This window comes from Podarcis erhardii, assembly GCF_964252035.2.
Source record: "Podarcis erhardii genome assembly, chromosome: 2".
Classification (NCBI taxonomy): Eukaryota; Metazoa; Chordata; class Lepidosauria; order Squamata; family Lacertidae; genus Podarcis; species Podarcis erhardii.
In genome coordinates this window covers 11,016,994-11,040,136 of record NC_138498.1, presented here as the reverse complement: position 1 = coordinate 11,040,136, position 23,143 = coordinate 11,016,994, and the positions used below count along the sequence as shown (strand labels likewise).

General features: G+C 47.2%; 1 protein-coding gene and 1 long non-coding RNA gene across 9 annotated transcripts in view; one reads left to right on the top strand and one right to left on the bottom strand.

Annotated features, from left to right (window-relative positions):
• The window catches only part of ZNF385A (zinc finger protein 385A), a 214,061-nt gene that overhangs the window by 115,236 nt on the left and 75,682 nt on the right, over window positions 1–23,143 (bottom strand). Inside the window, exon 1 of one of the 8 annotated variants that reach the window (XM_081848988.1) lies at window positions 754–900. The exons of the other annotated variants lie outside the window; for them this stretch is intronic. The gene's annotated coding sequence lies outside the window, so the exon portion shown is untranslated. Of the gene's footprint in view, window positions 1–753; window positions 901–23,143 lie in introns of those variants that run through there. 8 annotated transcript variants of the gene reach the window in all.
• LOC309334630 overlaps window positions 19,341–23,143 on the top strand; it is a 235,790-nt gene continuing 231,987 nt past the window's right edge. The window contains exon 1 of the long non-coding RNA XR_014153208.1: window positions 19,341–19,922. This is a non-coding gene — a long non-coding RNA (uncharacterized lncRNA). The remainder of the gene's footprint in view (window positions 19,923–23,143) is intronic.

Genomic DNA, 23,143 nt, shown 5'->3' with positions numbered 1-23,143 from the left:
CTGCAGATGGGGGGGGGTCTTGTGGGAGAGGGGATAGCGATACGACCATCCCCACCACCCTAGAATTAATTTGCCGCCTCCCAGGTTCCAAAAGGGACTGCAGGTGACAAGCCAGTGGAAAGGAGGGAGGCGCAGAATGACATACACCCCACATAATAATAATAATTGTGTGATACACAATTCTCTCTGCAGATTGGATTTGATATCCTGCTTTATCACTACCCTAAGGAGTCTCAAAGCGGCTAACATTCTCCTTTCCTTTCCTTCCCCACAACAAACACTCTGTGAGGTGAGTGGGGCTGAGAGACTTCAGAGAAGTGTGACTAGCCCAAGGTCACCCAGCAGCTGCATGTGGAGGAGCGGGGAAGCGAATCCGGTTCACCAGATTACGAGTCCACCGCTCTTAACCACTACACCATGCTGGCTCTCCAAATATTATCCAATGAAGCGAAACAGACAGCACAAGTGGCAGCTGGGAGGCAGGACTCCTGGGTTCTTTCACCAATACAAGGCTGTGTTGAGCGGGTCTTAGTATATGGGGCACATTGCTGTCTGGCCTCATATCAGAGTCCCAACTTTTTGGGAGCCCGATACCTCAAGACGGTCATGTTTGAGGGGCAGAAGACCAGACCCTACTTAGGGTGCTTAGATCAAAAAAAAGAAAATTCTAGGGATTTGAACGCCAGGACTAAGAAACACACCCCTACAAGCCATGGACCTGAGATGAGTTAGAGTAATGGATGGTTCTTTTACCTTAAACAGTGGCCCCATAGGAAGATTTCTTGCAAGAGAAGAGGAAATAGCTCCTAACAACTAGTCCAAACACTGGACATTTGTCCCTGGGTGTCATTGGCTTGAAAGAGGAACAATCACTATCGCCTCCAAGTTGGTGTTTTGCATCATAAGGGAATGTGATACAGTTACTAGGCAACTAAGGATATGATCCTCAACTACTGTTAGGTCATTTGTCAGGATCAAAGAGGCAGCAAGCCTAGGGGACCAAAGCACTGTGTTCCCAGAGGCTAAGACCTATCCTTCTGCTGTCCATCTCAGCCTTCTCTTGCCCATGTCTGAACAGTTCCCGCAGAATCTCTGCAGACCTCTCTGGCAGAGTTACGTCTCCTCGCCGCCAAAATGGGGGAAGGGACAAAGATAAACAAGGACATCTCTGTCAAAGTCAGATAGAGAGTCCAGTGGGCCAATTCCTCCCAACCGTTGTTTAGCAAACTACTGTCTTGGCAGAAGATTTAGGGCTGCTGATGGCATAACCCATGTGTTTCACTTTACAGAGAGCAGCCCTCTGTTTGAAGTGCTGTCGGTCCTAGCCTAGTTTAAAGAGCAGGAACCATAAGAAGAGGAGGAGAGGGTCTTTAAGTTGCCAATCCAGGAGTTAGCAGTACCTGGGCAGCAGGCTGTGGAGGTCACCAAATCCCTGTCTTCTGCCCTGCCCTCCACCATGATGAGTTGTGTTGTCCTTCTGTACACATCAATTAGCACATGCAATTTCTGTGCAAATCTGGGTTCTTTGCGTGTGCATGAGAGAGACAGATGTATTTCCTCTTTTTTGGTAATGTGTATGTGACCACATAGGGACGCGGGTGGCGCTGTGGGTAAAACCTCAGCGCCTAGGGCTTGCCGATCGCATGGTCGGCGGTTTGAATCCCCGTGGCGGGGTGAGCTCCCATCTTTCGGTCTCAGCTCCTGCCCACCTAGCAGTTCGAAAGCACCCTCAAGTGCAAGTAGATAAATAGGTACCGCTTTATAGCGGGAAAGTAAACGGTGTTTCCGTGTGCTGCGCTGGTGCTGGCTTGCCACAGCAGCTTCGTCACGCTGGCCACGTGACCTGGAAGTGTCTCCGGACAGCGCTGGCCCCCGGCCTCTTAAGTGAGATGGGCGCACAACCCTAGAGTCGGACACGACTGGCCCGTACGGGCAGGGGTACCTTTACCTTTACCTTTACCTTTTATGTGGCCACATGGGAACCAGACCAGATGTCCATGTTAGTAGTAGTACTCATTGAGTAATGGGATAGTTCCCATAGTACCACTGCCCATCTTTGTCCATGGAGTTTTGCCAACAAACCTTGCCAACAAAGGTCCGTATTGTTAAAGCTATGGTTTTCCCAGTAGTGAGGTATGGAAGTGAGAGCTGGACCATAAAGAAGGCTGATTGCCGTAGAATTGATGCTTTTGAATTATGGTGTTGGGGGAGACTCTTGAGAGTCCCATGGACTGCAAGAAGATCAAACCGATCCATTCTGAAGGAAATCAGCCCTGAGTGCTCACTGGAAGGACAGATCGTGAAGCTGAGGCTCCAATACTTTGGCCACCTCATAAGAAGAGAGGACTTCCTGGAAAAGACCCTGATGTTGGGAAAGATGGAGGGCACAAGGAGAAGAGGACGACAGAGGACGAGATGGTTGGACAGTGTTCTCGAAGCTACCAGCATGAGTTTGACCAAATTGCGGGAGGCAGTGGAAGACAGGAGTGCCTGGCGTGCTCTGGTCCATGGGGTCACAAAGAGTCGGACATGACTAAACAACTAAACAACAACACCACTGCCCACCCAGGACAAGGAAGTGGAATGCTTAGCCCTGACCCATCACCCCTGACTCTTGGCCATGCTGAGTGAGGCTGATGGGAGTGAGAGTCCCACAACATCTGGGGGGGCCACAGTCTTCCCCCTCCATCCTTGTTTCAGACCATCTGGTGCTGAGCACCCCAACACCACCCAAGCAGGCCTGGTCTGCCCATTCGGAGCAGGACGGATTGGGGCACTTCAAACTGCAAGCAAATGTTTGTTCTTGTAATTACTCATCTAAAGACATCCCTACAAGTAAAAACAAAACCCGGAAAGGTATTGCGCCAGGGAGAAAAAGCCTAGCACAGTCCTATCCGATTTGTGCATGTGTGCATGCATGCGGTTTATGGAAGGGAGCATTTTTTTAATAAAAACAAAAACAATGACATCACACCCACACAGCCCTTCAGTCTGAAGTAGTTCAGTCTGTTCAACCCCCCCTTGGGGCTCCACTGGCTCATTTACACTGCATTCTGCTGACTCCCGTGTAGGCCAGGGCCTCTCCTGGAGAGAAGCTTCCCAGTTCCCTGCCCACCGGTCTCCCAGCATGCCTGTGGGGCTTCTCCCATCCCCTTCTGTTACCGGGAGTTGGCTCCCCTCATTCTGCCACCTCTGAGAACTGTTTTCCTCCCTAGGCAGGTCTCAGCATGAAAAAGATACAGCTGAAATGAAATCCAAGTGTAATTGAGTTTGTCCCTGGGCTTGGGGGTGGGGGAAGCAGCAGGGAGTGCTCAGCTAGTCCTGGTTTTGTGAGGCTTGGCAAAAAACAACAACCAGGGGCAGGGGTGAGGCCTGAAGTCCACATACCCCACATTGATGCAGAAACACACACATGTTCCCACACCTGTGTGTATGTTCCTGAACAGGGAATACTGAAGCACCCAAACATTCTTAATCTGTGAGTGCATGCACTTCTCAGGCCACATGGTACATGCTTGCCATACAGCAGCGTTAACCATTGCGTTCTCTCACACACTCACATGCCTGACACACACGTGCACTTACATGTATCACAGGCAAACGCATCACAAATATGCCTTTGCCACAAAACCTCAGCAGTCCGCTCTTTTCCCCCCACCCAGTTCGCCCTGTTTCTCCGACGAAAATCCACAATTCACAGACTTACAGGCATCGCTCCCCTGTACGCACATGCAGGCAGAACTGTGTGTCTTTCTATACACACACTCGCAAGAAGCACATCATCTCTGCACCTAAACCCCTCCTGCAACACTGGAGACAGAAGTGCCAGCATTGAATCATCAGTGCCGGTGTCCCAGGCCTGGCTCTCTAACTCCTGTGCACTCTGCAAAACAGAACCACCAACAGCCACAGATCCCATCTCTTTCCTTCATCCACCCACCCCGCTTCAGCCTAACTCTGCTGCCCAGGATCAGGACCACATGCAAACCTCAAAGGAGCTCTGTTCCTTGCCGCCATTGGCCAGGTCATAGTACGGTCAAGAGGGAGGAGGGAAGCAGGTGAGACAAAAGCCCTTTGTTTGGGGGAAGGCAGGTGCTGGGAGTGGTATGGCCCATGCCACTCCTCTTTGAGTGAGGGACGGCAGGGAAGCCGACTGTACAAGGTTTCTTTGCAACCCCCCCCCCACCACACACACACTCACCGGTTCCAAGAGACACTCAGAATGGGAGAAGATTTTGTTCCCTGGAAGCTGCAGGTGCACACAGAGACTTAGACACCAGAAGCCTTGAAGCATGGGGGAATTCAGCGCCAAACTGTGTGTATGATGGGGTGTGTGGAGGGGGCTGGAGAGCAAAATGTGAGATAAGCCAACTAACCAATTAGGACCCAGGAGTCCCAAAGCAGCCCTCTGCCTTGTAATGAACTAAGTCCTCTCTCCAGAAATGAAGGAGTTTGAGCTTCGGTGCCAAAATCCCAGAGGTGACGATCTGAAGTTTTATGTAGAGGAGGTAGCAGGAGACAGCAGACAGAGCAAGAAGCAAAGGCTGCCCATTGCCTACTTGCTCTCTCTCTCTAGCCAGCAAGGGAAACAGCTAGGACCAAAGAGATACTCAAATTACTAAACTGCAACTAAAACAAAGATGTGAAGGTCACAGCGAATGAGGCACCAAGCCAGGCTTCTACAGAGTCCTGGCTGTAACCACAAGGGTGGCAAAAGCTGTGGCAGGGACCCACCCACTCCCAGCAAATCCGGCATGGACGCTAGTGACAAGTTGGAGGAAAATACTCCTGGCTAAGCTGGAGGGGACGCGGGTGGCGCTGTGGGTTAAACCACAGAGCCTAGGACTTGCCGATCAGAAGGTTGGCGGTTCGAATCCCCACGACGGGGTGAGCTCCTGTTGCTCGGTCCCTGCTCCTGACAACCTAGCAGTTTGAAAGCACGTCAAGTGCAAGTAGATAAATAGGTACCGCTCCGGCGGGAAGATAAACGGCCTTTCCGTGCGCTGCTCTGGTTCACCAAAAGCGGCTCAGTCATGCTGACCACATGACCCAGAAGCTGTACGCCGGCTTCCTCGGCCAGTAAAGCGAGATGAGCGCTGCAACCCCAGAATCGGGAGCAACCCTGTTGCGGGGATTCGAACTGCCGACCTTCTGATCAGCAAGTCCTAGGCTCTGTGGTTTAACCCACAGCGCCAACCACGTCCCTACACTACAGAATCACCGATTCATGTGATCTTGTTGAGGAAGGCGGAGTGGCAAAGACACCACAAGTTGAATTTCTGATGGAATGCGAGTTCAAGCTACACAGGCTCTAGAAACAACCCAAAATTCTGCTCTGAGGAAAAAGTTGTTGCTTTGCAGGCAGTAAAAAAAGGTTACACGAGCAACTGAATCCTATGCAAGTTTAGTTAGAATTCTGTTCTATCGCATTCAAAAGGTGGGAAATGATTTATTCCCAGCTGAGTCACCATGGTGTGGTAGTTTAAAGCTTCAGGCTAGGACCCAGGAGACAAGGATTCAAATCCTCACTGGGTTACCTTGGGCCATTAACTCTCTCCCTCTCAACCTAAGCTGCCTCAAAGGGTTCTTGCAAGGACAAAATTGAAAGCAAGACACCCTGCACACCACTTTGATTTCTTTGCAGGAAAGGTAACCATCAATAGAGAGGCTCCAGTCTCAACATGACCCTGACTGGCACTTTCAATATTAATTAGATGAAGAACTACCCACTTGAAATGGCGAGTCCCAAGAACAAAGGGCTTGCATCACAAAGACTCAGGGGCTTATCACCACCCTGATCTGTGCCCCCAATGTCTCATGGGCCAATTTTAATTCAGCTTTCAATTCACACTGTGTCTTGCTCCACCCAAGTCTTTCTGATCACCGAAGCAGTGAACACACTAGCCTTTTTGCAGCACAAGAGTGTCGTTTTTTCTTAATCCAGAATTATTTATGCTTATCCCCCAACATGCTTCTTTCAGTCTAGATTTTACATATAGATACATAGATCCTGCTGTCCACAAGGATATGACTACAGTGGTGCCTCGCAAGACGAAATTAATCCGTTCCGCGAGTCTCTTCGTCTAGCGGTTTTTTCGTCTTGAGAAGCAAGCCCATTGACGGCTTAGCGGCTTAGCGCTATTAGCGCTATTAGCGGCTTTTAGCGGCTTTTAGCGGCTTAGCGGATAAGCAGATAAGCGGCTTAGCGGCTTAGAAAAAGGGGGGAGGGGGAAAAACCCGCAGGAACTCGCAAGACATTTTCATCTTGCAAAGCAAGCCCATAGGAAATTCGTTTTGTGAAGCACCTCCAAAACGGAAAACCCTTTCATCTAGCGGGTTTTCCGTCTCGCGAGGCATTCGTCTTGCGAGGCACCACTGTACTTGATTTACATTTGAATATTCTCCTCTTCATAGGTTACCAAGTATTTTCCTGCCTGCTCATGCCTATAAAGGGGGAGGTGGCAATTGCAACCTTAGCACACACCCACCCACAACACCATTGGGCAAGTGGGGATACCCTCCATTGCTAGGACTGCCTACATTGGCTTTGATCCAATTTCAAATGGGCACACTGCAGGGTAATTCAGATTAATCTCTAGAAATGCGTTTCAGAGGCATTGTTTGTTTGGATTAAGCAAAAAAACCCACCAACTCCTCAGTCTCCATTAATTCTAGAATAAAATGTGTGTATGCAGCCGAAGCTTGCTTGGGTCTCCTCCAAGGCTTCCCAAAGTTTATCATATATTGCTTGCACAGTCACACACACATCTTCACAGCCTCAGGAGCTAGAAACATAGGTCTACCCACAGTAAATGAGATTGTTAGGCTATAAGATGAACTTCTCTGGGCAGCTTAATTAAGAAGTATAAAATACATACACAGCAACATATGCAAAAATACAGTTCCTATGCTTACCCAGTGCAATCATTTAATATAAGCAACCTTGTGATTATGCGCAGCTCGCAGACATTTTGGTGCCCAAGATAAAAAATGCAAATAGCAGCATCTCTCCTCCACTAATTAACACAAGGCACAATCAAACAATCCACTACAAAATTCTTTTGCCTGGGACTCTTTCTACACTTTCCAGCCTGGGAGAAGAGCCAGACCAGACCACTGCTATTCACCCTCAATAAGATTTGGGCAGAAAAATTACTCAGTGTATTGTGCCTCTTGGGTCAGATCTGCCTCCTTCTTGGCTGTTTCTAAAAGGCACCCAAAGTCTGTCGCCCAAGATGGTTGCCTCATCTTGCCTCGAGACAGGGCCACCCCACAGCGCATGCGCGCACACACACACACCCCAAGTCAGGCTTTTGTCCCATCTAGCTTAATACTGTCTACAAAGAGGCTCTGCAAGGTTTCAGACAGGAGTTTCCCTACCTGGAGATGCTGAGAATTGAACCTGGGACTTTCTATATGCAAAGCATCTGCCCACTGAGCCACAGCCCTTCCACACATAATCCTCCTCTTAGCTCAACGCCACTTTTAAATGATGCTCCAGGACATAGTTCATTGTAGCCTCCACACAGGACCAGCAGTGTCTCATGGGCCAAGTCAGCCTTGCCTGAAGAAGGAGAAGGCGGAATGACTCCACCTGCAGCTCATCACCTTTCACAGAGAAGGCCCTGATGAGAACCAGCTGGCTCTGGCCTTCTCAAAGAGAGCTCTCAGCAGTAATCAGATGCTGGAAACAATGCCTGTAGTTTCTAGCCCTACCTTGCTGCTTCCTGCTCACCATCTGGGTTCCCTGTCCTCTGGACTCGACCCCTGGCTGTGGGACCATCCAGCTTCCCTGACTTCTGGATTGTGTGTATGTGGATTTTGCTCTCGGAGTTCCTCAGAGACTGCTAGCCCCTCAGTGCTGGATTAAACCCTGTGGAGACCCCTAGGCCAGGCATAGGCAAACTCGGCCCTCCAGATGTTTTGGGACTACAACTCCCATCATCCCTAGCTAACAGGACCAGTGGTCAGGGATGATGGGAGCTGTAGTCTCAAAACATCTGGAGGGCCAAGTTTGCCCCTAGGCAGTCAAAATATTAGGGGGGGGTTTGCAAATTATCTCCTGATAGGTTTCTGTACTTTTCTTTCAAGATCAAATCAATATTGTTTTGATCCGTTGTTGTGGGACCCCTAAAAGGCATGGGGCCCATAGGCCAGTGCCTACTCTGCTTATTTGGTAATCCGGCACTGTAGCCCCTGCTTAGTCAGCAATGGGACTTAGAATCATAGAATCATAGAGTTGGAAGAGACCACAAGGGCCATCGAGTCCAACCCCCTGCCAAGCAGGAAACACCATCAGAGCACTCCTGACATATGGTTGTCAAGCCTCTGCTTAAAGACCTCCAAAGAAGGAGACTCCACCACACTCCTTGGCAGCAAATTCCACTGTCGAACAGCTCTTACTGTCAGGAAGTTCTTCCTAATGTTTAGGTGGAATCTTCTTTCTTGCAGTTTGGAACCATTGCTCCGTGTCCGCTTCTCTGGAGCAGCAGAAAACAACCTTTCTCCCTCCTCTATGTGACATCCTTTTATATATTTGAACATGGCTATCATATCACCCCTTAACCTCCTCTTCTCCAGGCTAAACATGCCCAGCTCCCTTAGCCGTTCCTCATAAGGCATCGTTTCCAGGCCTTTGACCATTTTGGTTGCCCTCCTCTGGACACGTTCCAGTTTGTCAGTGTCCTTCTTGAACTGTGGTGCCCAGAACTGGACACAGTACTCCAGGTGAGGTCTGACCAGAGCAGAATACAGTGGCACTATTACTTCCCTTGATCTAGATGCTATACTCCTATTGATGCAGCCCAGAATTGCATTGGCTTTTTTAGCTGCCGCGTCACACTGTTGGCTCATGTCAAGTTTGTGGTCAACCAAGACTCCTAGATCCTTTTCACATGTACTGCTCTCAAGCCAGGTGTCACCCATCTTGTATTTGTGCCTCTCATTTTTTTTGCCCAAGTGTTAAAATTCATCTTGTTTGTTTTGGCCCAGTTCTCTAATCTGTCAAGGTTGTTTTGAAGTGTGATCCTGTCCTCTGGGGTGTTAGCCACCCCTCCCAGTTTGGTGTCATCTGCAAATTTGATCAGGATGCCCTTGACTCCATCATCCAAGTCATTGATAAAGATGTTGAATAAGACTGGGCCCAAGACAGAACCCTATGGCACCCCACTAGTCACTCTTCTCCAGGATGAAGAGGAACCATTGATGAGCACCCTTTGGGTTCGGTCAGTCAGCCAGTTACAAATCCACTGAGTGGTAGCATAGTCAAGACCGCATTTTACCAGCTTCTTTACAAGAATATCATGGGGCACCTTGTCAAATGCCTTGCTGAAATCAAGGTAGGCTACATCCACTGCGTTCCCTTCATCTACCAGGCTTGTAATTCTGTCAAAAAACGAGATCAGGTTAGTCTGACATGACTTATTTTTCAGAAATCCATACTGACTATTGGTGATCACAAGACTATTGGTGACTTGGAAGGGGCTACAACATAGTGATGCATGGGAATGGGAAGTCCTCTTCATGGTAGCTGCAGCATGTTGGTGGGGGCTGTTTGGAAGTAGCATAATGGATACAGGAGTGATATTCAAAAAGCCAATGCAAAAGCAACAGGAACATAATACTTTCTTAAACCCCTTTGAGGGGGTTTTCCTGCAATCAAGCAGTATATAAATTTCATTAAATCAATTAATTAAATATCGAGGCCAGCTGGGGCAGCAGGCAAACCTTTCAGAGCATGATGGTTCATCCAGCCTCTAGAGCAGTTCTTGGAAGCTTGCTTACTTTTTTTACAGCTAGGTCTGATGCAAAAGGCGATGCACTGCTGGTACTTTGGAATTCAGTCTTAATAGGCCAGTCTGGCTACCCATGCTTTTTGTCATCAAGCCCAATGGTGTTCCAGTGACTAGAGAAAGCTGAACTTAGACTCAAGTATCCTCCTCCCATGGGTTCGTTTTGTGGTCCCACGCAAGTGGCTCATTCATTCTTGGCCTCGGTTCTCGGTTGTGGTTCCCTCGGTGGTGGACCTTCCTTCATTTGAGGTTTTTAGGCAGAAGTTGGATGGCCATCGGACACGTATGATTTAGTTGAGATTCCTGCATTGCAGGGGGGAGGGGTTGGAGTAGATGACTCTATGTTTCTCTGGTTCTATGAATTACAAGCGCCCTGCTTCAGAGAACTCTTGTGATAAGCTCAATATGGATCAAAGTAGCCTCCCTGTATTTTCTTATTCGTCTGTTAGAAAGGGAGGAGAGGAATGGGGACCCTGTGAATAGAGGATGTCAGAGAATTCTAATGGAAGCAGAAGCGTGGTTGCTTCCTCGCCCCATGTCCGGAACAAAAATCAATCCAGGGAATATGATCAGTATTCACTGCTGCTGTTGCCTTCAGTCCACAAGTGATAGGTAATAGATGGCTTCCCTTCCACCAGTCATTTGCAGAGTTCTTCCTTTGCACTGAAATGAATGGCCTTTGCACTGAAATGAATGGGGGGGGGGGAATAATGTAATGGCAACGTCATCACGTGGCTATGGAATTAATTGCAGAAAATTTCAGCAAAGCGGACAGCGAGTTGAATAGCACAGTTTTGGGTGGACTATGAACTGCAGAAGAATGGAAACAGCTCTACGTGGAACAAATATAGGGTAAAACAGGTAATGCTGCCTTCTTGTATCCCTGCCTGTGAACACTTTAGAAGATGCTAGACTCCCAACTTTCAGCAGCTCCAGCCAGCATAGGGATCCTAGAATCACACTGTAGAATTGGAAGGTACCATGAGGGTGATCTAGTCCAACCTCGTGCAATGCAGGAATCTTTTGCCTAATGTGGGGTTCAAACCCACAACCCAGAGATTAAGAGTCTTCTGCTCTACTGACTGAGCTATCCGAAAAGCAAATACAGTGGTACCTTGGTTGTCAAACAGCTTAGCTCCCAAACAAATTGGCCCCCGAACACCGCAAATCCGGAAGTGAGTGTTCCGATTTGTGAACATTTTTTGGAAGCTGAACATCCGATGCACCTTACTTCTGATTGAGTGCAGGGAGCTCCTGCAGCCAATTAGAAGCCGTGCCTTGGTTTTCGAATGGTTCCGGGAGTCAAACTGTAATGGGACCTGCAGTCCAATAAACACCTAGATCCCTGCAGGTCCCTCATCCCGGTTTTATAAGTAAGCAACCACAGTATTTTTGACTCTATGCAGGCACTTGGTGTTTAACAAGGTGGAGGAAGCAAGCTCAACTTAGAGGCCCTTATACCTTCCTTCCCATATGTGAGGAAAGGGTAGAGTTAGGAGCCCATCGAAAATGTTGCTAAAATGGCCCACAAAAAGATGGAGTCACACTTGTCCAAAGATGTACAAAACCACACACAAGAGTAGCTTTCAAAGAGGGCTCTGATAACATCGAAAGCTGAATGGGGGCTTCTCCGAAAGTCGTGGCTATCAAGACAATACCCTGACAACAGGAATTTCCTGGCACTAGTGACCTTCCCCCATAATGCACCATTGTAGTGGAGTGTTGGGACTCTTCACTCAAAGTTCCTTTGGGGTCTCAACATTCCTCTGGGTGAAAACTCAGTCAGGCTAGTAGTTCATCTAGCTCAGTGTATTGATGGCCGTTCTTTGCTTTTCCTCCGGCAGACACGTTAGCATGGCAATGACTCCTTGAATGTAGAAAGACTGGAAACCATTGGCGTGCCGGGGCAATCTGTGGCACATTCACCCCACGTCCCTCCCCTCAGCCCTTGAAGTCAGTGTGCAACACTGCATAGCCAGTGTGCGACCACATAGCCACAACTTTAAAGAAAAATGAGGGTGTGGGAGATCAGGGTCGTCTGAAATTATAGAGTGAGAGATAACAGTAGATGCAGGGTGACCTCAGCCACTGCAGTGACCGACATATTTGTCTCTCTTTCGCACATCAGCAGCGATGACATTACAGGGTGCGCCTTGGCAATAACATCTTATTCTACAGAATCGGTGTAACTCTGCTCCTGCCCTTGACAGCAAACTGCCCTGGCCTGGACGAGAGATGGCTCCTTGCCCATAATCACTGCTGCCAGCAGGCACCACCTCAGCTCTTTTCAAGGGGTCTCTGTCATAGCAGGAGACGCTGCAGAGTCTGTCTCGCTCTCTCTCCCCCTCCCCTACTTCACTCACACAAAATGACCATCCAAGCTTTGTGAGCGAAGATAAATGGTTTTTTTCAAGCTTTGCCATAACAAGCCTCCCAGGCCAAGAAGAAGAAGAAAAATAATAATCACCAACTGTAATTACGACAGAACAAAGATAGATCACTTGGCTACTGGTGCACTTTTTTTGTCATGGAGCCAGGTAGAGAAGCAGCTCAAAAGGGAGGAAGAGTTATGTGAAGGTCTGGACGGAGCAACTGCACTGGGATGTCGTTCAAGCACCCAGTAGAAGCTCATCTTTTGCCCCCTGGGCAAATGGCTCCCTTGGTTTCTCTCTAACCTTCCCCTTTGGGAGCAAGAGGGCATTTATCTGATTGCAATCAGCATCGCCTAACTAAGTCGACATCAGCACCATACATTTTAAAGCATTCTTGTGCCACTTTAAACAGTCATGGCTTCCCTCAATGAATGCCGAGTAGTTTGTTAAAGATGCTGAAAGTTATTAGGAGACCCCTGTTGTTCCCCTCACAGAGCTATAACCCTCTTCCCAGGGAACTCTGGGAATTGCAAGGGAAATTAATAAAACATTGGGGCATGATGAGTTGGATTTCCATCTCCATCATAATGTCTACATCAGGGGTCAGCAAACTTTTTCAGCAGGGGGCTGGTCCACTGTCCCTCAGACCTTGTGGGGGGCCAGACTATATTTGGGGGGGGGGATGAACGAATTCCTATGCTCCACAAATAACCCAGAGATGCATTTTAAATAAAAGCACACATTCTACTCATGTAAAAACACCAGGCAGGCTCCACAAATAACCCAGAGATGCATTTTAAATAAAAGCACACATTCTACTCATGTATAAACACCAGGCAGGCCCCACAAATAACTCAGAGATGCATTTTAAATAAAAGGACACATTCTACTCATGTAAAAACACACTGATTCCCAGACCGTCCACAGGCCGGATTCAGAAGGCGATTGGGCCAGATCCGGCCCCAGGCCTTAGTTTGCCTACCCATGGTCTACCTCACACAACAAGCAACTGAGAAGCTACACCCCCCACCAGTAAGTAATTTTTAACCACCAGGGCCATATTTTAAATTGAGAAAGGGTTGAAAGGCCAGCAGCACTGGCTCTGCCAGCTGACTACTGGGAAGATAGGTGAGAAGCATTCTTTAATCCTCTCCTTCCCAGCACAAACGGAAAACCAGTGCTCCATGCAGCCCAGTATTTCATCTGTGTACAACACAGAATTAGCCCACTCAACTCAGCCTCCAAACCAGGCCATAGGTTCCTAAATGCTGCATGGGTAGAGGAGACCAGTGCACCAATTAAGAGGCATTTAAATTAGAGAGCAGGCCAAGGGTAGGAACCTTTTCTAAGCACGTTTGCCACCACCCAGGCAATTAAAAAAAAATGGTTGCAAGCTTTGGTATGCAATGCAAGCTTCATCAAAGTGCATAAGAAGGTCATTTGACAAAAACTAGGCAACAGCAGCGCTATTCAGTCAAAAAATAGAATCCCAGAGTAGGAAGGTTATCTCAGAGGTCACCTGGTCCATCCCCTTAAGAACATAAAAAAGAGAGCTGCTGGATGAGGCCAACTGCCCATCTAGTCTAGCATCCTGTTGTTGCAGTGGTCAGATAGATGCCTGGCAAAGCCCACAAGGAAGACATGAGCACGGCAGCAGCAGTATTCAGAAGCATACTGCCTCTGACAATGTCTGCAGAACCATAGCCATTAATATAGGCTTGTCAATACAGGAAATCTGCTGCCACACCATTCCCAAGAGCTGGGAACAAACATTTGTGCCTGCATATATCCTAAGAGCAGCCCTGCGAGGTGAATCTGGGAGTCCATCAAGTCTGGTACACAACAGTGGTCAGATAGATGCCTCTAGGATGCCCAGAAGCAGAGCATGGAGGCAAACAGCCCTCAGCAGTTGGTTGGCTTCCTCCCAATAGTGGCTGGAGATCGTTCCTCGGAGCTTTAATGGCTAAATTTGGGTTTAAAATTTAATGGGTTAAATTTGGCTTTAAAAGAAGATGAAACATCTAAGCCTGTGGTCAACCCCATATCTTGTGACAGCAAATTCCATGTTAGTTTTATATATATATATATATATATATATATATATATATATATATATATATTTGCTTTCGTAGATTTTCACGGGTACAGGAATGCAGGTTTTGGTGTCCTCGGGTGTCTTCCCGTGTAAAAGTTGGGGTGTCTAGGCGACGTTTCGACGAGGTCTCACTCGTCATCTTCAGGCTGGTGCTTTCGGCTTCTTGTTACTGGAACAGAGCAGGATCTCAGTGTTTGAGTTCCTATAAATACTGTAGAGGGGGTGTGGTGTATAGCCTCCAATGTTCTGGGCAGAGAGGAAGTTCCCAGGCTAGTGTGCCTTTTCTTCTTTTGTTCCTTAATTACTTGAGAGATATCTTGAGTGATTTCTTGAGTGATATCCTGAGTACCACTTAGGTGGGTCATTAGGTGTGGATTAGTTGTTAAAGTCTTTGTGTCTTGACCTCTTGAACTTTGTGAAGAGTTTTCCTGAGAAGATGGCTGTACTGTACTTAGTTGTGCTCTGGCTTGGCTTCGTGTATAGGGGCGAGCTGTGGTTTTGTGGCTTGTGTCAGCCAGATCTGTGTAGGGATTGCAGGGGGGTGCAGCATCCGGAGGTGCCACCATGGATTGGCTACTGGATGGTGTCTGTAATTCATCTGTGGAGAGGGTCTGGGTTTGGGTCTGGTCAAAAAAGAAGAAAAAACTTCCTCTCTTTTCCAACACATGAAAGAAACAGGACACGAAATTAATTTAACAGGACAACAATGCCGTCAAAAAAGAAGAAAAAACTTCCTCTCTTTTCCAACACATGAAAGAAACAGGACACGAAATTAATTTTGCAGATTCCAAATTGCTCTTTAACACGGAACATCACCACAAGAGAATAATCATGGAAGCCATCGAGATAGAGAAACACCCTCACAACATGAACAAGCGTGACGACACATCCCGCTTGCCAGACATCTGGAAATTAGCCCTCCCCACAAAAACTGACACCAGATCCAGAGGCACACAGAACGCCAACACCAATCAACCACACCAGACCCAAACCCAGACCCTCTCCACAGATGAATTACAGACACCATCCAGTAGCCAATCCATGGTGGCACCTCCGGATGCTGCACCCCCCTGCAATCCCTACACAGATCTGGCTGACACAAGCCACAAAACCACAGCTCGCCCCTATACACGAAGCCAAGCCAGAGCACAACTAAGTACAGTACAGCCATCTTCTCAGGAAAACTCTTCACAAAGTTCAAGAGGTCAAGACACAAAGACTTTAACAACTAATCCACACCTAATGACCCACCTAAGTGGTACTCAGGATATCACTCAAGAAATCACTCAAGATATCTCTCAAGTAATTAAGGAACAAAAGAAGAAAAGGCACACTAGCCTGGGAACTTCCTCTCTGCCCAGAACATTGGAGGCTATACACCACACCCCCTCTACAGTATTTATAGGAACTCAAACACTGAGATCCTGCTCTGTTCCAGTAACAAGAAGCCGAAAGCACCAGCCTGAAGATGACGAGTGAGACCTCGTCGAAACGTCGCCTAGACACCCCAACTTTTACACGGGAAGACACCCGAGGACACCAAAACCTGCATATATATATATATATATATATATATTTGCTTTCGTAGATTTTCACGGGTACAGGAATGCAGGTTTTGGTGTCCTCGGGTGTCTTCCCGTCGAAACGTCGCCTAGACACCCCAACTTTTACATGGGAAGACACCCGAGGACACCAAAACCTGCATATATATATATATATATATATATATGAAGGCTTGCTTGCTTGTTTTCACCAAACCTGAATGCACAGCTGGATCAATTTCACTGGTGATCTCAGTGAATTGGGGGGGGGGGAGTGTGGGAGAGTGTGGGCTTAATTTCTAAATCATCGTACATGGATCCAAGCCTTCAAGGAGATAAACATTGTGTAACCTGGAGACGGAGGTGTCCAATCCCACAATACAGCAATGTTACAAGGCTGGGGCACAGAGCAATCATCTTTTCGAACAGCTAGGACAGACCCTGCAAATGTCCCTATTTTCCAGAGACCATCCTGGATTTCCAGAAGCTGTCCCAGTTTCTGTTTTGATCCCAGAATGTCCTGCTTTTCCTTAGGATGTCCCTATTTTCCTTGGCGACATGTTGGATGGTATGGTTACATGACCGCCAAGCCAAGAAGATAAGTACAACTTTTAGATGGCATCTGAAGGCAGCCCTATATAGGGAAGTTCTTTTTAATGTTTAATGTTTTATTATGTTTTTATAAACATTGGAAACCGCCCAGAGTGGAATTATTATTATTAGTAGTAGAAGAATGAAACAGGACATCCCTATGTTCATCAGAGAAATGTTGGAGGGTATGCTAGTACCACTGTGCCTTTAACAGCAGTTTGATGTGCAAACATTAACAGCTCGAGAACCTTCCACCTCCAGCTGTGAAAAGCTTCAACCGATGTGGCTTCTTCACATCCAACTGCTGCTAAAGGCACAAGAGGAAACAAGAGGTTGTTTTCTAGTCAGGTGGCAACCCTAGGGAGCAATAAGAGCACCTCTTCTTGGAACAGCTGGAATGGAAATGCAAAAACAAAACAGAGCCACACATTGAAAATACTGACAGCTAGGGATGTGTTCTTTCAGTATAGAATAATTAAGCCTGTCTGCACAATGCTAGATGAAAAGCCAAACATTAGCTTGCTCAGAGGCCTGGTGAGGGCAGCAGGTCTGACCCTGTAGCAGTGTAGGCAGCTTCTCATTATCCCTGCACCTGCAGCCTAACACAGTACAGCACATTCAAAATAATCCCAGTTGGAAAAAAGGAAAATGGGAATTATGAGGTCAGGCAGCAAATGATCAGGTCAGCAGGGGGGGGGGGGGTTGCACACCAGGTTCCAAGCAATGAGAATTTGCGATTTTGCTACAATACTTTTTACTTTTATATTTATATAACTATTGTTCCTCCCCCTCCACACACCCCTCTCTCATGCACACTATATTACTATAATTGGAAGCCTACTTCAGCCATACAAGTGGAGGCACACAGGTAAAGGGATACCGGTTAACTGGCGATGGGGGAAAGGCGCATTGCACAAGTTCAGAAGCGCACATTTGTCATCATTGCAACGGGTTGAGCCTGGCATTAAAAACTGGTTGCAGGGCTAATCCCTGGCTCAAATTAAGCCTTGACAGAATGGATGATTTAAGAGGAAAATTCAAAATGCACAACTTTTGTCCCGCGGCATTTTTGTTTACACAGCACTGCAAAAAGGCGCACTTGCCAAAGTTCTCCCTTCTAAACTGCTATCGAAAGGCTTAGGGCCTCATCTTATACAGAAACTGGCAATTCACAGCCCACCTGCATATGAGAAAGCCTCTAGGTGTGAGCAGGGCTGTGTTGGCCTTCCAGGTGACCTCAATCCCGTTTTGCAAGCATGGCACAATACTTTGCACTTCAAAACTCTCAACTCTCCCCACCTTCCCACCCCGTACTCTCTTCTCTTTTTAAAAGAAAGTTTCCAGTCCTCATAACTGGGTGAAAATCTCAAAAGCATGCAGAAAATAGGGACTTCCACTGGTTGAGAGATTATGCTTTTAGGAACTTGCGCAGCTCTCTCTCCTCCTGGTCAAGTTTATCGGAGAAAATAAATTACACAAAATAAGAAAACACGCCAAGGTACTTAATCTGCATAATTATTCCAGTCTTATAATTTAATTCATTTTGGAGCAGAGAATTTGGATCCCTTGGTGCAAAACATGCATTAAAAAAAGGGAGGGGAGACCAACAGAATACGCTTATCGCCATCTCCAGTCTCATTCTCCTTCCAGGCATCTCTATGTGGACGAAGCTGATTAAAGTGATAAATCTATTGGATCTGATGATTCAAGAGGTTTGTGGGATGCTGAGCTGGTGACCTTTTCTCCTCCACCCCCCCCCCACTTTTTTTAAAAAAAAATCTTACGGATCTAAATGGAAGCGGGGGGGGGGGGAGAGAGAGAAGATGCCGATGTATGGGGGTGTCCCTTAAAATTGTGAGTGCCTTCTAAAGCACAGCCGTGGCGAAGTGGACCCAGGTTCATGAGCCAAGGCCTTGGGAGTCATGAAAAGCAGCTCTGCCGCGACTCACAGCCTTGAAACAAATCAGGATCAGGCCCCCTCTCCCCATCATGCATCACTTGGCCACCCACATAGAGCTCTCCTATGCCTTGAGGCTCTGCTATGTCTGAGCAACGAGAGGTTCTTCCCTCCCGCCCCATGTTCTGGCTGCCCGGCACGCCATGCACCCCCTTCCTCTTCTCGCCCCCACCCCGATCCAACCATTGCTGCGTGCGGAGCAAGGAAGCGCTGAGGCAGAAGAGACTCTGATCTGTCCTGACAATCTGGCCCAGTTTCCTGCTGCCGCTGCAGCAGCCAGGGGTGTGGAGGAGGCAGCTAAGGGGGAGCCCAAGGTTAGTGGCAAGGCAGGAGTTGTGGGGAGGGGAAAACGGGGGGGGGGGGACGGCTGGTTGTGACATGAGAGACTGCATGAAAGGGACCAAGCAGTAGCGAGCTGCGTCTGTAACTGAATAGCCAAAGCAGGGAGGTTCAGTTGTGAGAGGGTTGTGTGGCTACACAAGGAGGCCACATCACCTGTGTTCTAGAACTGGATTTTAAACATGAAATCTAGGGGCTTACAGGGAACCTCAAAGAGTGCAGAAGTCTTGTATTATTTATTTAAAGGTAAAGGGACCCCTGACCATTAGGTCCAATCGTGGCCAACTCTGGGGTTGCGGCGCTCATCTCGCTTTATTGGCCGAGGGAGCCAACGTACAGCTTCTGGGTCATGTGGCCAGCATGACTAAGCTGCTTCTGGCGAACCAGAGCAGCGCACGGAAACGCCGTTTACCTTCCCACCAGAGCGGTACCTATTTATCTACTTGCACTTTGACGTGCTTTCGAACTGCTAGGTTGGCAGGAGCAGGGACCGAGCAACGGGCGCTCACCCCATTGCGGGGATTTGAATATCCGACCTTCTGATTGGCAAGTCCTAGGCTCTGAGGTTTAACCCACAGCGCCACCCGCGTCCCAAAAAGTGTGCTTTCGAACTGCTAGGTTGGCAGGAGATGGAACAGAGCAATGGTAGTCGTGAGGATTCGAACCGCTGACCTTCTGATCAGCATGCCCAAGAGGCTCAGGGGTTTAGACCACAGCCTGTGCCTAAAGAAGTCGGCAGGAAAACAACAGTAGGATCAGGAGAGGACCATGGCTAGCTAAACCACCTGGTCTGTCTAGACTGAACATTGCCACTCCGTTGCTGGAAGAATGGAACAGGGTCCCCTTGTTTACAGTCAAAGATGTGCCCCAAAGCTGTCATCCACGCTGTATTTCGTTTACCTGGGGGACAAGACCCATCATGGGCACAGGTTGGGAGAGTCGTAGGTGTAGAAAATCCAGGAATAGTTTCCCCAAGGCACCTGTGTTAGCAAAGGACTTTCAGGATGGAACCGGATTTACGGCAATGCGAGAAGTTTCCCAGCACAGGGTGCTGAGCCGACAGGGTGCAAAATAATAATTATTAAAACCCTATATTTATATGAGTACAGTGGTACCTCGGGTTACATACGCTTCAGGTTACATACGCTTCAGGTTACAGACTCCGCTAACCCAGAAATAGTACCTTGGGTTAAGAACTTTGCTTCAGAATGAGAACAGAAATTGTGCTCCAGCGGCGTGGCAGCAGCAGGAGGCCCCATTAGCTAAAGTGGTGCTTCAGGTTAAGAACAGTTTCAGGTTAAGAACGGACCTCCGGAACGTATTAAGTACTTAACCCGAGGTACCACTGTAGCTACTCAAAGTTTGTTTGTTTTTTGCAGAGGGACACCACATTTTGTCCTCGCTCAGAGCACTATATTACCAAAGTCTGTCTCTGCTGGAGATGATGTTTTCTTTGGAGGGCCTCCAGTTGTAGACAGAAAAGGGTTTTGATTTTCCTTCCTACATAGGTGAATGGGATCTTTAGCTTACATAGGAATAGAGGAAGCTGCTTTATACAGAGTTAAACCTTGGGGTCCATCTAACTTTTCTATACTGACTGGCAGTGGTCAGAACCTCCCCCTCTTCTAGGGAACCAGGTAGCACCCTAGCTAGATATGAGGATGGAGAGTAGGAAATATACCCTGTTATGCTGTATACAGCATACTATTAGAATGGGAGACGAAAGATGAAGAGGTAAAATCAGTTATGATTAAATGGGCACCAGATGTAGGTCACAACATTATGATGGAAGATTGGGAAAAATTATGGAAAACTGATTTAAAATTTACAGACTGATCCCTATTGAAGGGGAATTACATGAAGATGATGTACAGATGTTACATAACACCAGTGCAGTTAGGGAAAATGTACAAAACTAGTTCAAATATATGTTGGAAGTGTAAAGAGAAGGAGGGGACATTTTATCATATGTGGTGGGATTGTAAGGTAATTAAAATTTTGGGGGAAATGAGATATAACGAATTGAAGAAAATGTTCCATTTAACAATTGTTAAAAAACCTGAAGCATTTTTATTAGGGATTGTAGGGAAAGATCTGCCAAAAAAGCTGAAAAACATCTTCATGTATGCGGCAACGGCCGCGAGAGTTTTAATAACACAAGGATGGAAGACTGAAGAAACCGAAACTAAAGAATCATGGCAAGAAAAATTGATGGACTATGCAGAACTGGCAAAACTGTCATACAAGCTATGGGACAAGGATAACTGTGACATTAAAGATGAATTGGAACCCTTTACAAAGTATTTGAAGATGCAACAAAGCGAACTGGACTCCTTGGCTGGTTTTGAATAAACATTCACAAACTTTTTATTGATAATTATCAGCTAAATAGTTTGAGGATCTATACAACTGTGTAACATGCAGAAAACAGAATTTTTAGAGAAATCAAAGACTGGAACTGAGAGAAGTCAGTGGGTGGGTGTGTTCTGTGGGGGGAGGGAGGAGGAGGGAGGAAAAATGGGGGGAAATAAGGATAATATGTTTCTGGATAATATGTTTTGTTTTAATTTTGAATAAAAAAGTTTTTGTTTTTTTTAAAAAGAGAGAGTAGGAAATATATGACCCAATAAAAATATCCTTTCAGGAAATCTGGTAGAGCCCTTAATAATAATAAGTTGTTATGTGTCACAGCTGCAGTGTTAAGCATGAAAAGTCTCGAGCAATACATGGTCACATTCCAGCAATCAGACCAGGGAGAAGTAACATTTCTAGCATGCAGGAATTTCCAGAGGGTGTGTGTGTGTGTTAGGGAAAAACAATAACAACAATGGAATCCCTAAAGACAAACACATTTTATTGTGGCATAAGGTTTTGTGGGCTAAAGCCACTGACTTATGTATCCTGCAGAACCCTTTCCCAATCAACATGTTTAGAAGACGATGTTATGCAAAATAAAGCTGTTTTAGGGAGGCTTTCCTAATTTGCATAATCTATATAGGTCACAGCATTTGTCTTGTTATTTGGTGCAGAATCTAGGCGCAGAAGGAGGTTTGGGGTACAGTGCATACAGTTCTGGGTACAGCGTGCCAGGGATGGTACCCATCATTTGTTCCTGTGCTGAGGCCCAGTTCCTGAGGGTAGGGTAAAAGGTAAAGGTAAAGGGAACCCTGACCATTAGGTCCAGTCGTGGCCAACTCTGGGGTTGCGGCGCTCATCTCGCTTTACTGGCCGAGGGAGCCGGTGTACAGCTTCTGGGTCATGTGGCCAGCATGGTGAACCAGAGCAGTGCACAGAAACGCCGTTTACCTTCCCGCCGGAGCGGTAACTATTTATCTACTTGCACTTTGACGTGCTTTCGAACTGCTAGGTTGGCAGGAGCAGGGACCGAGCAACAGGAGCTCACCCCGTCACACGGATTCAAACCGCCAACCTTCTGATTGGCAAGCCCTAGGCTCTGTGGTTTAACCCACAGTGCCACCCGCGTCCCTGAGGGTTGGGTAGCCAGGTTCAAATTCCTGATCAGCCGCAAAGCATCTTTTCTAAGCCTAATCTATGGTCATCATGACGATAAAATAGGATGCCCCAAGCATGCTATCCTAAGCATCTTAGTGGGAGGGTGGCATACAAATGGGAAAGGAAAACCAGGAAGTTGCCTTATACCTGATCAGACTATTTTGTCCATCCAGCTCAGTATTGTTCAGCTCTCCAGGCGAAGAGGGCTTTTCATATCGCTTGCTACCAGATTCTCTTTTAACAGGAGATGCCAGGGATAGAACCAAGGACCTTTAGCATGCATTGTATGAGTTCTGCTGTTCAACTACAGCCTTTCAAATTATAATCAGAGGTGTGGATAGATCTTGGGCTGGAGAGTGGGGCCTGGTTGGGTGGAGGACAGACTTGAAAGCATTGCAGTCCCTTCCTGGAAGCTAACCTGGCACAAGTGATGGTGAACTGCAAAATGCTTTTGGTGTTTTAGGTGACTTGCACAGTCCAGGACTTACCGTATTTTTCGCTCCATAAGATGCACTTTTTTCCTCCTAAAAAGTAAGGGGAAATGTCTGTGTGTCTTATGGAGCGAATGTGTGGTCCCTGGAGCCAAATTGCCCAGGGGCGAAAAGCAGATCATGCTTTATATATATATATATATATATATATATATATAAAGAGGGAAGTGGGTGTTGAAACAAAGCCGCTGATCGGCAAGCGATCGGGAGGGAGGTAAGGCTGCTGGTAAAGGAGCCTGCCAGGTAAAGAAAGGAACTTGCAAGGAGAGGAGACAGGAATACTAAAAACAAGCAATGAGGAGAGAAATTAGAAGAAAAGGAGGAGCAAAAAACTGCTCCAGCTAAGGAAAAGACACTAAGGCAAACAAGAGGGAAGGGGGTATTGAAAGGAAGCAGCTGATCGGCAAGCAATCGGGAGGGAGATAAGGGACTCTAGCGATAAAGGAGGCTGCC